At 42.6% G+C, this 14528-nt stretch overlaps 1 long non-coding RNA gene across 1 annotated transcript; it reads right to left on the reverse strand.

Annotated features, from left to right (window-relative positions):
• Positions 1–378: 378 nt before the first annotated feature.
• LOC308395659 lies at positions 379–1676 on the reverse strand. Its single transcript, XR_013971427.1, has 2 exons — positions 1540–1676; positions 379–1157 (listed from the first exon to the last, which is right to left on the reverse strand). It is a non-coding gene; the product is annotated as an uncharacterized lncRNA (long non-coding RNA).
• Positions 1677–14528: the final 12852 nt, after the last annotated feature.

Raw genomic sequence — 14528 nt, forward strand, 5'->3', positions numbered from 1 at the left:
TTACAACTGAAATCAGTGCTGTGATAGTTAGTTTAAGATCACAACCTGATTTAAAACACAGTCTAACATCAACATTCTTGCCCCTGAAAATAGGTCAGGATGGCCGAAAAATGTACTTTAAAAATGAGATTTTCTTTTTGTTTCATTGGAACAGTAAAGTACCATTACAAAGAAATGAGTACACCTTTGTAGATATCACTGATATGGAGTTTTTCATGTTTTACATACAGACTTTCTCATTTAAACCATGGTGACTTAAAAGTTTAGCAGCAAGACACTTGTTTCCTTTGTTCCATCAAACATTTCTTTCAGCCATCTGTGTTTATCAGAGCGATATGTGACTAATTTTTTATTGAATCACCAGAAAGTACACAAATACAAGATTAAATATTTTATTTATTTATCAAAAGATACATAATTACACATTGATACAATGAATAAGGTGTCTATAAAAATTACACATGGTGTAAGAAAAACATTATAACATACAAATAAGTGTTTTAAGATAATCTGACATACTTTAAAAGCATAAGAATAAAAGTTTTTTTTTTTAAAAAAATCATGTTCTTTGATGATCACATTACATGTATCACATTTTTTAAAGCATAACGTAGGGTGTTCACAAAAACAGTTTTATGATTACTTTTTCCACAGTGCTTGTATGCCTCTTGCAAAACTATGTACTTATCACCATATGACATAATAACTCACGATTATGCAAGACCAGCCATGAAATGTCCGTCGCTTCATTACAATCATTTGTCCCCGCTGCTGCCCTCAGACCCAGTCTTCTGTACTGTGGGGTAAAATTGCTTTTTTGGTGGTTCATAAAAAATATCTCAAAAAGCGATGTTAGTGAGGGGACCAGAAACACTGGGTTGCAGAGCAGTTGGTAAGGACTTGTATATTTCTGGAGAGTCTGCAAAAGCTGTCTTGCTCGTGCTCCTGATTGGATATGTGGAGCCCGGCTCTGATATCTCACTGGTGGCAGCTAAAGGTAGGCATGCCTTGGAGGCGGAGTTGGTCTCGGGCGCAATCTTTCAAACGAGCCTCACGGCATTTCAGGCAACCTCAGGCCGGAAACAACATCCGGTCACTCGCGGTCAAAATCCACGCAGAGCTGGTGTTTCGCAGGGATCAGGTTAACACATCTGGGTCTAAAAATATAAAGAAAAACAAAAAGAGTTTTAAAACACGCAAACTAGCAAAATATCAAAGGAGCATAACATAACAATAACAAGATGATATGAGATACCCGATGAGGCCATGATAGGTGATGTAGACATGTAATGTATAAACTTTTACGGGAGTTAAAAGTGGAGCTTATATATATTTTAAAGTGTATTGTACGTGGGATAGGCTCCAGCGCACCGCGCGAGCCTGAGAAAAGGATAAGCGGAGGCGAATGGATGGATGGATGGTGTATTGTACCTGTTACAAACCATTGTGATATTTATTTATTTTTTTAAATGAAAGGATTGACAGAATGGTAAAAAGGAAAATGCAAAAATGTAGTTAGAGAGGAAGATTAACACTTACCGAATGATATGCGGATAAGGAAAGAGACGCAAGTTGCTGTTGAAATCGGCCGCTCCCTATGCGAACTCGCAAGCAGTCTGAGCGGTTCCAGTTGTTGATATGGCTGAAGGCAGGGGTCTTCTGGGAGCTCGGGGGTAGTCTTAACCTGAGCAGGAGATCATAAAAATCGGACCTGGAGCGGATTGGCTAACCGGGGTGCGAAGGGAGCGGTGCAATAGTTATGTGATTGGCAGCGGGGCGAAGTAAGGGGGGGAGTTGGTCTCCGGCGCAAATTTCGAACGAGGTAAGCAGCGCATTCGGGAGCAGAGCGGGGAGCGAACAAGCAGGAAAAAATTGTGCTCTGCAAGAAGTTGTGGATCGGAGATTAAGAGCGAGGTAGAACTTAGAGTGTGCGTTGAATTTTAGAGGTTGCTAGTAAGAGGGAAGTTTTTGAAGAAAAAAGACTAAGGATTTTCCCTGTTATCGAATATAAGGTTTTGGGAATAGAGGGGTAGCTAACAAGTTATTCTAGGGGTTTGGAGAAATCGCGGAGAATTTTTTTTTTAAAGGAGTTTTGGCTTTGTTTGGCTGAGCATGAAGGGAGCCGCGGGGCGCTGAATTTGAGAAAAAAAGACTAAGGATTTTTTCAGGATTTCCCCTGTTATCGAATATAAGGTTTTGGGAATAGAGGGGGTACCCTAACAAGTTATTGTAGGGTTTTGGAGAAAACGCGGAGGGTTTTTTAAGGAGTTTTCCCTGCTTATGTTTCTAAGGAGGGTTAGGGTTAGGGGATCGCGAGTTTTTTCTGAGTATGAGTTTTATTCTAAATCTACAAATGCATATAAATCGAAATAAAGTTTTCCCCCAAGGCATGCAGCATGTGTTTGTGGCCATACTGAACGTTACAAAAGCACAAGTTTAACTAAACAATTTTAATATGGTTTAATACATTTTTAAACACATGAGCACGGAGCCCGAGAGAGCACGGTCCGGAGACACGGGCGCGCACACACACACTGACCCGCCACCAGATGGCGTTTTTTGAGCATAAAAAAATAAAAATAAAAATTTAATTGCTTAAAGAAATAAAAGAATGCTATTTTTTGATATATAAGAAACTTTCTAAATAATCAATTATATTTTTATGAATATCATATTTTTATGAATATCATATTTTTATTACTTAATTACTTCCTACTTCCGGAGCTCATGAATAATTAATGACCTGTCAGTTTGACGAGAGGGGTATAATATCACTCTCTAACTAGGATGGTACAAGCATACTGAATAGCTCAAGAGGGATGTGTTCGGAAGATATATATTCAGTGGGTAAACACATCTAAATCATAAAGCTGTGGTGGGTAATTTCTGTGAAGTAAATGAAGGTGTGATTAATTCAAGTATCCTGGTTCCTGCTCGTGTGTGATTACCAGTGGGCCATAAATTATCCACTGTACTATTCCGCACTCCAGTCTTATCCAACTGAACTACAGGAGAGGAAATTTTCTAATTAACTGTGGGTTAATTGCTCTAGCAGATGATGCCAGAGGAGAGTGTGCCTCATGTGGCTATGCATTTTGTTTTTTACTTTAAGGGGGAAACCAGTTTAAAACCAGTTTAAATTCTTATTACTAGTTACATTTCTATATAAAAGGCACGTAAAGTTTGTTGCGAGTGAAGTGCTAAAGCAGCCGATCTGGAGATAGGTTCACGGCTAAACCTGGACCCTCTGTGGCCAATTACCAAGACTACGTGAATGGCCCTCTAAAGATCTGCTAAAAGATGTAAATGAAATTCTTTCTGCGATCTTCACTGAAACCAACCAACTGATCTACATCATGGAGGGAACTTAGCCAACTATTGGAGGTGCAGAAAGGTGTGATGAAGAAAGGGGTGCCTAAGAAGTACACCAAGCTGAAGCCTTAGAAACTGCCAAGCAAAGACTCACAGCCTTGGCCAGCCGCTTGAAGAGGTATAAAGCCAGCAGAATAAACTAGATGTTCTCCACCAAACCTGTCTCAGTCAAGGGTCTTTCTATAAGTTCTCTGGTTTCTCTCTCTGTTTCTCCCTCTATTTTTTTGTGTGTTTGTGTGATGATCATGACCTACTCACCTGTGGAGGATCTCCCACCTTTGTCTGATGAAAAATCACCATCTCCTTCTTAAGGCGGTGGTTGACAGCCATTCAGCCCTGGCTCGTGGACCTACCTCATCAATGAAACCCTCATCCCCAGAGATATCTGATCATGTTCCTTGTGACTTCTGGGAGTAATTGTGTAGTTCCCTGTGCACAGGTCTTCTCTGGTGTTCCACCTCTGATGAATGGTGAGAGAGAGCGTTCCAGTGTTGTGAGGGAGTGTCATTTTTTGGATTGGATGTATGGATTCCACTGGATTAACATTGCACTAAACCTTGTGTTGTTTTCACAAGGTTATAATAAACTAACAACTCCTGCTTCTGAGTCTAGCTCACCTACTCTAGACTTGACAGAATCATCCAAGGTGTACTCGGATTCAAACTCAGTTGACGGGAAAAATTGTAAGAACAGTCCCAACAAGGCTGGAGATGGAACAATACTGGAAGAGCATATGGAAGAAGAGCACAAGCCATAACATAAATGCTCAGTGGCTGCCAGATCTAAGAGGAAACTACATTAACCTCCCTCAACATTACAGTGGCAGACATCCAACAAAGGGCCCAAGTATAAAGAGCTAGACAGCACCAGGCCGTGACATGATCCACAATTTGATAAAAGAGCTTACAGAAATGCAAGAAATGTAAGAAATGTAGTTTTATTAAATTTTTATACATGTTTTACAAAAACAGATAATTCCACTGTGATATTGTTCCTATTTTCAATTCAGAATCATACTTTATGACCTCTATGATATGACATTGCTGCAGCACAGAAAGATGTGTACAATACACCTTATTTCTTTGCCACTGTGGAAAGCATTACATTTGTGAGCTGAGGGCAAAATCACAGGCTGTTCGTATTACTTGTGAAATGTAAATGCAACTGTGAATGTTTCGGTTGATGAAAACAGAGATACCTCTGTGACTGTGAGTATGGGGCATGCACAGGCAACTCTTTGAGGGTGGTTCTAGGCAACATTACATTTTATAACTGAAAGACCTGAAGGATTGCTGAATATTGCAATCTCTCTGAACTGGTTATATTGTGTAATAAGAAGCACCAGATCCCTTGGAGAGATGTGTTGTGTTTCTGGCGATTTCAGTTGTGTTTTTATGTCTCTGCCGTCAAAAACATCACAGCCACACAAGGGTGAAATGGAAAGGACATGTTGAGACTTTGTCACACCAGTCAACCGTGGGACCGATGTATTAAGTATAGATAAATACATCCCCCCCCCCCCCCCCCCCCCCCCCAAAAAAAAAAAAAAAAGAATTGGGAGGGTGTGCACAGTGTGTATGAGAGTCATTTCTAAATCAATTAAACTCTTTTTTTTAATTCCTCTGATTTCTAAGGCATCATAGGTAGTACTTTGTTACTTTGTAACTAAAACTGAAGTTTTGGGGGGTTTGTGAAAAATGTTATTAATTTCTGATGAGTGAGTTAGTTTCTTTGTTCTCTGATTACGAATACTTGGCAATTTCTTAGAAACCCAGATTGCCTACTTTGATTGCCTACGCTTATAGTTAGGGTTCATATCAAATATATCTTTTTTTAGATTTTCTTTGATTACATGCTCATTTTGAATGTTAATACATTTCAAAGGTGGCACAAGGACAACAAGAGATTAATAATTCTATGTAGGTCCATACAGTACATACCCATATTCTCACAGTGAAGTTTCCTGAGTGTTCTGAGGGCACGTGCACTAATGTAACATTCCCAAAACATTCTCATGAAGTGGTGTACTTTAAAGGCTACGGGGAATGTCTTGACATTGTAACCTTTAGAGGATCAACCTTAAGGTTAAAGTCTGTGGACCTATTTTGTTCATTAACTCGGTGGAATGTTTGAGGAACTTTAACTGACCTTACAGAACTGTTTGCAGATCTTTCTGTGACCTAAGGTTTAGTATTTGAAATAGTATCGAAATACCATCAAACCATACTGTAACCTTTTTTCTTTATATACAATACAGAGAAACTTACTGGGTTTGGGTGACACTCAGAAAGAACAAGCCTTTGTGGACTGACTAAAAGGTGTTATTTATTTAAAAAGTTCAGTCCACACAGACAAGTTCAGATGGAAAGAAGTAAAAATGAACAGCAAAAAGCTTACCCGTACATTCATGGCCATTTTGTGGAATGATCTGCCCTTGCACGTCAGACAGGCCTCTTCTCTTTCTGAGTTTAAAACTCTTCTGACTCAGTTTGTTTTAACATTTTTTTTATTTAGTTAGTTATTTATTTGATCTTATTTTAAAGTATTTTTATTTTTACTTTGCTATGCTATTTGTATATGTACAGCACTTTGTGAACCCGGGTTTTATGTTAAAGTGCTTTATAAATAAAGCTGGTATGGTATGGTATTTTGGAGTCGCCAATTAACCTAACATATGGATCTTTGAGCTGTGGGCACACAGAGGAAAGCACTGGTAACATCCACCACTGTTCAGCACTCTTTAGGTAGATTAAAGAGGAATGGAATATCTATTCACACATAAAGTCAGATCCAGGAGTATTTTGGCAATGATTCAGATTTTGGAACTTTGTTTATGTACACCAACAATGTGGATCTTTATGTAAGAGAATTACGATGTGATTGTGCAGACAGTCAATTCAACTTTAATTCAAGAGTTTAATAAAAGTATTGCAATAACTGTTTAGGAAGCACAACCGTATGGCTTTACTTTCATAAAATACAACATATCAACTATTTACTAAAGGTAATTTATACTTTACATACTGCTTAAAACATACTGTTATGTTTGTACAACACAGCTTTCAGACTGATATTAATTCAAAATACAGTAGTTTCTAGGATACATAGATAAATGATTTTTGGACCAGACATTTTTTCTTATTTCAAATGTAAACAAATATATAGATATATACAGAGAGTGAAATATTTTTTATCTCCAACTAAATATCAAATTGGCTCAGAATATTCAGAAATTGAGAAATATGGCTTTGTTGAGAGAAGTCATTATGTACAGTAAGTGTATTATTTGTTGTGCTATTGTTATTTAATAAAACACAGTTTAATGGTGACAGATGGCAGTGTAGTGTAGAGTTATCCAGCTATATGTAAAGAATCTCCCAACGTTTCCAAACTAATATGGCACAGATGTTATACCCATTTAAAATATATGTATGTGCACTCGGATTCTTCTGTTCATCTACAGCACTGGAAAAGATAATACCCTATGTTTGCACAGTGAATGATGGATACATTATTAAGAAAAAATATATTTCTCACAGAAAGGTTTAAAATTAACGTCATATCCTCTCTGTCTGTTATCTGTGTTGTGTGAAACAACAGCATTTATGGAATTTCAGTAATGAGTCTATTTTTGGTAATATTTTTCCTGGTTTTGACTCAGATACACAGGGATCTCATTTATACTGCAATTAATTTGATTTTAGGTATGACTAAAACAGAAGACAAAATGCTTTTTATAAAGTCCAGCATGTCTTTTCTCCAGTTTTCCTTCTCTCATCCTGAATGGTCACAGCAGATGGCCCCGCCCCTCCCCGAGCCTGGTTCTGTCGGAGGTTTCTTCCTTTTTTTTTTTTTTTTTTTTTTTTTTTTTCTAAATGACATCAGAAACAGCAGTATGCGACATTACGTCAGAGCTTCAGTTCATCCTTTGTCATTTTTTTTTTATTTTTTTTTATTTTTTTTATTTTTATTTTTTTAATAAATAGGACAGGGGGAATGAATGAGAGAAAGAGGGGGAGAGAAAGAAAGAAAACCAAAGGGGAGAAGAGACGGTGAGAAGGGGGGGGAAGAGAGAGAGAAAAAAAAAGAACTCCTGGGTCACCTGTATGGAGAAAAAAAAAAACAAACAACAAAAAAAACAAACAGAGGAGACAGCAAACAACAAAGAGCAACATAATAATAGAGAAAACAAAGCACCATCACAATAAACTAGCTAGTCATAGATATCAATATTTACTAAATAATAAACGATATTGTGCAGCACGCAAGATAGACAGCGCACAGTGTGCTTTGAGGCAGCAGCCAAGAAAGCTTTAGTCCGCGTCTGTGAATACCCATGTGTGCATACCTGTGTGGATCAGCATGCTTGCATTCCAAAGGTTTCTCCATGTAATGATCTGCTAGGGAGTGTGGGGGGGCCACAGCCCCGTCCTCCAGGGTGTGAAGCGGGTATGGAGGAGATCAAAACTCCAGACATCCAGAGGCCCCCAGAACACAAGAGACCATGGAAGACCAACAGAGGGGCAGCCGCGCCACTGTTCCAGTAAGAGCCGAGGAGAGTCCCAGATGAGGGCTCGCCCAGCAGCCGCGGAGCAGAAGTCAGGGGGAGTTGCAGTGACGCGCCCGTGAGCTCCGCCGGCCCCCAGCTGTGCCTGAGTGACCGAGCCCCAGGCCGAGAGGCCGGGGGCACCCCACCTCCAAAGGGGGCCCGAGCGAGCCCCAGGCCCCAGGCCCCGACAAGCGGCCGCCAAGGAGTGAGCCGGTGTGTACCCGGACGCCCACCCCCAGACACAAAGAACCACCAACACACCGACACCTGAGGGAGTCCGCCACCGGCAGGGGAAGTGGTGGTGGGTGGAGATAGGCCTCCAAACCTTGGAGGGCCTGAGGTGTCCCCAGAGAGGTGGCGTCTGATACCCAACCTGACATATAGACACAGACATACAGGCACACACAGACACAAACATCCATTCCCACCCTCATGCTCTCATATGCACTCACTCCACACTCAACCAACGTGGAGACAGACATAAAGAGACGCTGTACACACAATCACACTCCCCAAGCGTACTCTACAAACCGGGTCTAGGTACCCTTGCCCCTGGAGGGGGGAATTGCACCCAGACCCAGGTGGTGTTACCCTTTTCCCTGCGGTGGGGAGAGGCAGACCACCCCGACTCCGCAGCAGCAGGGAGGCCCCACACCCCAGACCGCAGTCGGACGGCCAACTCCTCCTACTAGCCCTCCCGCTCCAGCAGGCCGCAGAGAATGGGGGTGGGAGAAGACTCCAAACCTCCCTCCACCCGCTCATTGTAGTGTTGATGCATATGTGTTCTAAGGTGCAATTAAAACCCAGGAGGGCATGGAGCTACCTGCCAAGGAGCAGCAGGTAAGCGCATAGTCCCTCCTGCTAGCCCTCAATGACTAAGTGTATTTAAAATTGAGAGGTGGGCAACGACGTCAGGGGTGAGGTATACACCCTGATGGTAATTTGGACTCCGTGATTGTGCCCACCCCCAAGATCCTATATGTATGTGTAATGAGAGTGTGAATAATGTGAATGTCTAAGTTGTGGGATAAAATTGAGGCAGAGGCAGCCAGAAGGGGACGGGGGGGTAGCCTCCTCTGCACCCTGGTGACATACCCCCACTCCAAGGCCCTGCATGTGTGGGTGGTTGTGGAGGAGCGGGAAGAGGGAGGCAGCTGGAGATGGGGAGGGAAGGAAGGGAGGGGCAGGTAACCCCTCCCTGGGGCCAGCTCCCCCGCTGACCCCAGTAGGCACTCCCACCCTTCGCGACCCGCCAGGGAAGGGGGGCCCAGGCCCATCAGACCGGGGCCCAGTGCAGTAGCGCCCTCCGGCTCCACAGAGCCCTGGACAGTCCACCCAACCCCACCACAGAGAAAACTGCACCCACCCCACCATCCACACATCTTCCAGACTACATAAGACGGTAAACGCCCAGGCTGAGATCTTCCTCCACCTCTCCTGTATCTCCCCCTCCTGCAGAGAGTTCCTGAAGAGAAGAAAGCTCCTGCAAGATGTGACCATCCCCCCCACCAGTTGAAGAGCCCCCCAGGCGGCTCGACGCACCGGCGGCACCCTGCTCCAGGGCCGGGCCCCCATGCACCCACCAGCCCACAACCCCGGCAACACACCAACCAGGACCCAAGCCCCCGAGGCCCGGCCCGGGCCCCAGCCCAGAGACGGAGCGCCCCCAGAACCTCACGCCCATCCCGGACCCACCCAGGGGCAGCCAGGTTGCCAGGTCAGTAACCCACGTCCGTCAGCACAGACCCTCCCCTAGCCCCGCTGCACGCAGCCGCGAGGAAACAGTCACCTGAGAGCCAACAGAGCCCCTAACCGGACATGACCGCTACCCCGGGTTGAGCCCCCCAAGGAAGATGCCTCCGGGGAACCCCCCGACGCCCTAAGCCTGTCCCTACCCCCTCACCAATCACAACAGTGAAGGCGGGACCAAACTATGACCCCCCACCCCCACTAGGTGATGGAGCTGATAAAAGGGGCCCAGAGCAATTGATCTAATGTGGTGGCAGAGGCTGTGTCAAGACTAATGTAATCTAATAGATAATTTCTATATTGGTTAGAATTAAGATTATTTTTATTTTTCCAGTTCATGAGGACTGTTTTCTTGGCTATGCATAGGGCAGTGAAGATCATATGGGCTATATTCTTTTCTGAAGTGACATTATCTAAGCTGCCCAGTAGACACACTAAGGGGGAAGTTGGAATGTTACATTTCAGACACTTTGATAAGTCTTCACATATCTCGTGCCAAAACTTTTGCACTGGTGGACAGAACCAAAGAGCGTGGATGTAATTGTCTGGTGTATTGCCTTGACAGTGTGAGCAGTTGTTGGAAGATGTAAAGCCCATCTTGAACATCCGATGACCTGTATAGTGCACTCTATGAAGTATTTTGTATTGTATTAATTGCAGACTGGGATTTTTAATTAATTTAAAAGTTTTTAAGCAAATCTGAGACCAGAAGTTTTGGTCTAGGTTGACTGATAAATCTGCTTCCCACTTTGCAGTAGGAAGGGATATTGATTCATCTAATTTAGAAAGTGTTCTGTATATTTTAGATAATAATTTGGGGGATTTAAGAGTAAGAAAATGTGCCGCACTTAGTGGTGTTTGTAATTCAACTTGACTGAGGTTAAATTTCTTTTTTACTATGGATTTAATTTGTTGATATTCTAAAAACCTTGTCTTGTTGATCCCATATTGTTCAACTAGTCTGTCAAATGGAATAAATTCTGTTCCCTCTAATATATGTTCTAAGTATTTAATTCCTTTACAACTCCATTCTGGGAAATTAATCATATTATTGTTTTGTAATATGTCAGGGTTATTCCAGATAGGTGTACGTTTGCATGGGATTAATGAAGACTCCGTTATTTTTAGAAACTCCCACCATGCTGTTAGAGAAAAGCTGATGTTGATACTTTTAAAGCATTCATGTCTTTTGATGTTTGAGCTAATAAATGGTAGGTCTGAAATCTCTAGATCCTCTCATAGTGCCTGTTCAACATCTAGCCAGGGCTCAACTAAGAAGGTATGTTTTAACCATTCTGAGATGAACTGAAGCCTGTTGGCTAAGAAGTATTGGTGAAAATTAGGCAGATCTAATCCTCCTCTATCCTTGGTTCTTTGTAGCGTTTTTAAGCTAATACGCGGGGGTTTATCTTTCCAAAGGAATTTGGAAATATATGAATCCAGAGATCTGAACCAATCTTGTGATGGTTTGTTAGGGATCATCAAAAATAAGTAATTTATTTTTGGCAAGATCATCATTTTTATAGTGGCGACCCTTCCCATGAGTGATATGGGTAAAGATTTCCATCTAGTCAGATCACCTTCTACTTTCTTTAGAAGTGGGATGTGGTTTAGTTTAGTTAAGTCTGAAAGCTTAGGAGAGACATTAATACCTAAATATTTAATATTTCCGGATTGCAGTGGGGCAGAGGAAGAATTATGGAAGGAGCAGTTAATGGGGAGAACTGTAGATTTTGGATTTTAGAGGTTTCTTCCTTTTAAAAGAGAGTTTTTACTTCCCACTGCTGTCAAAGTGCTTGCTCATAGGGGGTCATAGGATTGTTGGGTTTGTCTCTGTATGTACAATATAAAGCGCCTTGAGGCAACTATTGTTAAGATTTGGTGCTGTATAAATAAAATTGAATTGACAAACTGATTAAACTGAATAAAGTCTTACTTGGATGTGGGGGTGATCTTATCTGTAAGCCTAATCTACATTTAAGGTAAATACTCCTCCTTCACCATCGGCAATGCAGCACCAACAAACTGATGACCTTCAGCTTTGGCTTTGTAAACCTACTATAACAGGTGGATTATGTACCTGCTTTTATTGTCTTCTACCATTGTTGTCTGTCTAAAGAATCCAATGGTACTGGATAATGGTAGATCGCAAGGCAGGCACCCTCACTTTTTATTTGAAATTTATCGATCTAAGGTGCATAATTTATGAATGCAATTCTTAGCATACAGCTATTTTCCTTTTGGGTTTTTGGGTTTTTTTTGCTCAGCATATTGAATGAATCAAAGGGAATATTTAAGAGTCTTCAAATCTAAATTTCAGAACATTTTTTTAGTCTCCTGGGTAAAAGACATATGTTTTATGCCAAACATATGTCTTTTACCCAGGTTCCTTATGTGCTCTTTTTTTTCCTCTGTCAGAAAGAAAACACTCAGCCCTTTATGTCTGGTCAGAAAGGAAACACCACCACTATTAGATGAAGTAAAAGCCTATTGAGCTTACTGGTTAGTGGAGAAGTCTGCCTACTGATAATACATGACATGATTTCTCCTGCCACCCTCAGACACTGTGCAAACGAGCTGGCCCCAGTGTTTTCTGGCATTTTCAACTCCTCACTGCAGGCATGTCATGTGCCTGCCTGCTTCAAGTCCTCTACCATAATCCCTGTCCCCAAGAAACCTAGGATCACTGGACTAAATGACTACAGACCCGTGGCTCTGACATCTGTGGTCATGAAGTCATTTGAGCGCCTAGTTCTCTCCCATCTCAAGACCCTCACGGCCCCCCTCCTGGACCCCCTGCAGTTTGCATACAGAGCCAACAGGTCTGTAGATGACGCCATCAACATGGCCCTACACTTCAACCTGCAGCATCTGGACTCCCCAGGAACCTACGCCAGGATCCTGTTTGTGGACTTCAGCTCTGCCTTCAACACCATCCTTCCAGACCATCTCCGAGGCAAGCTTTCCCAGATGAATGTGCCTGATCCCATCTGCCGGTGGATCACTGACTTCCTGACGGACAGGAAGCAGCATGTGAGGCTGGGAAAGAATGTCTCGGACTCCTGGACCATCAGCACCGGCTCCCCTCAGGGCTGTGTTCTTTCTCCTCTGCTCTTCTCCCTGTACACCAACTGCTGCACCTCCACCCACCAGTCTGTCAAGCTAATCAAGTTTGCAGATGACACCACCGTTATTGGACTCATCTCGGACGGGGATGAGTCTGTCTACAGGAGGGAGGTTGAACGTCTGGTGTCTTGGTGCAGCCACAACAACCTGGTGCTGAATGCCCAGAAGACAGTGGAGATTATTGTGGACTTCAGGAAGCACACAGCCCCACTCCCCCCCATCATCCTGACTGACACCCCCATCACCTCTGTGGACTCATTCCGCTTCCTGGGTACCACCATCACTCAGGACCTGAAGTGGGAGCCCACCATCACCTCCGTCATCAAGAAAGCCCAGCAGAGGATGTACTTCCTGAGGCAGCTGAAGAAATTCAACCTGCCAACACGGACGATGATGCAATTCTACACTGCAATCATCGAGTCCATCCTCACCTCCTCCATCACCGTGTGGTACGCTGGAGCCACTATCAGGGACAAACAGAGACTGCAGCGTGTTGTGCGCTCTGCTGAGAAGGTGATTGGCTGTAGACTCCCATCTCTGCAGGACCTGTACACCTCCAGGACACTGCGGCGTGCAGCTCGGATCTCAGCTGACCCTTCTCACCCTGGACACAGTCTGTTTGACCTGCTCCCCTCAGGCAGGAGGCTCTGGTCCATTCGCACCAGAACCTCTCGCCATAAGAACAGTTTCTTCCCCTCTGCTGTTGGACACATGAACAATAAACGTACGACTGTTCCCACCACTAACACCTGACCCTACGCTGTGTACACTGCATCATTCCATGTTTTGGCACTGATCACCACCTGCACTCATGTATATATCTTTCTACGTAGCACTTTTAATTCTTGTTCTCATGTATATATCTCATGTATATCTCATGCATATATCTTTCTACGTAGCACTTTTAATTCTTATTCTTACTTTTATTTTTTCATGTCTATTTAAGCGCAATTTATGACAGTATGTTTGCACTGAAGCACCGCAGCAATTTCCTAATGTTGTAAACCTGCTCAACATTTGGCAATAAAACCCATTCTGATTCTGATTCTGATTCTGATTTCATCAACTGATAATGGCACTTTCCCGATCTGATAGCATGAAACAGATGAAAATTTACAGATAGTTAGGAAGCTCATTTATATAGCTTAGCTTGTGCACATGATACAGTACCTCTTCATTTTTGCACTTAAAGTGCTGACAGAAAAGAGGTACATTAAAAGTCACAACCAAACCCTCTAAAACTCATTAGATGAGTTTCTGTAGCGAAGACTTGATGAGAAACTGGCAAGTGTTTCATTAACATCAGTTCTCTTTGACACTGACTTACTGGAATATAAAATTCCCAGTGAATCTTAAGGTACATGTGCCATCTCGAGGGCTGAGAGAGTTGGAATGATATCCAATTAAATAGAAAAATTGATAGCAGACATGGATGAACTGATGAAATTCTACTGGAATACTGCAGTTATTATAAGATATGTTCCACAAACTGGGAAGATACTGCTCTACCTCTGGATACTGTATCTACTGCTTAGTGGGATATGTTTAGTCAATCACATAAATTTCCAAACCAATTTCAGAAAGTCACACTGATAAAGATACGTGGGTGTTCCAGCTGTATACACACAAGATACATGGTAACTGGCTGCTGTCATGTGTACTCCTGAATACAGCAGGAGTTTCAATTATAACAGAACTTACTAAAATAAGACAAACAAACAAAATATATCTT

Source organism: Rhamphochromis sp. 'chilingali' (genome assembly GCF_963969265.1).
Source record: "Rhamphochromis sp. 'chilingali' genome assembly, chromosome: 4".
NCBI classification, from domain to species: domain Eukaryota; kingdom Metazoa; phylum Chordata; class Actinopteri; order Cichliformes; family Cichlidae; genus Rhamphochromis; species Rhamphochromis sp. 'chilingali'.